The 779-nt window shown below is 41.6% G+C and overlaps 1 non-coding gene across 1 annotated transcript; it reads left to right on the top strand.

Moving 5' to 3' along the window:
* Positions 1-301: 301 nt before the first annotated feature.
* On the top strand, positions 302-430 carry LOC142435380 (small nucleolar RNA SNORA25). Its single transcript, XR_012781445.1, has one exon. It is a non-coding gene; the product is annotated as a small nucleolar RNA SNORA25 (small nucleolar RNA).
* The last annotated feature ends 349 nt before the right edge of the window (positions 431-779 follow it).

The following is a 779-nucleotide window of genomic DNA, read 5'->3' as shown; positions in this document are numbered from 1 at the left end:
AACAACACAAAGCCAAGAACACCCAGCCAAATTATCTATCAAGATAGATAGAGAAGAGTCTTCCCAGACAAGGAAAAACTCAAATAATACATTAGAAGAAATCCAGCCCTAAAAAAGATTCTTGCCAACCCAGAATGTGCCAAACAACACCCAACAAGCATAGATAAGAGACCGCCACATAGAACAACCAACACTGAAGGCAGCAAAGAGAAAACAGACCCCAAGATAGCATTGGCTTAAGGATGGAAAGAAGTAAGAATGATACAAACACACATGCACAACACACTAATAAGAAAGGACCAGGTCATCTTAAAGAGGGCTTGTGGAGCAAAGACCAGGAGCTCTTAACACTGTAACCAAAGATGAAGATTCTCCACGTAATGCCATAGTCACTTCATAGTGCTATGTTTCCTCCTGTGGTGATACAAAAATTTTTTTAAAAGAAAGGAAAGTAAGAAAACACCCAACACAAAAGGTAAAAAGTGACATCACAGAGTCTGCAGATAGAGATAATAACCCTGAATATCAATGGCGTGATACCAGGAATTAACAGACTGAGGCTAACAGACTAGCTTAGAAAACATGGCACATCAATCTGCTGCCTATAAGAGACATCTGCATTTGTATGCACGTTACTATATCAGGAGGTCCACCTAGAAAAGATAGGCAGGACAAACAATGAGAGAAAATAACAGGACCAACGGTCCTGGAGTGACATGAGAGCGTGGAAGGTAGGGAAAGGGAGGAGGTGTTGACCAACACAGGGAGAAGGGAACGGC

The sequence above is a fragment of the Tenrec ecaudatus genome, chromosome X (assembly GCF_050624435.1).
Source record: "Tenrec ecaudatus isolate mTenEca1 chromosome X, mTenEca1.hap1, whole genome shotgun sequence".
NCBI lineage: Eukaryota > Metazoa > Chordata > Mammalia > Afrosoricida > Tenrecidae > Tenrec > Tenrec ecaudatus.
The sequence above is the reverse complement of the archived record's forward strand: the minus strand, read 5'-3'. Positions and strand labels throughout refer to the sequence as shown.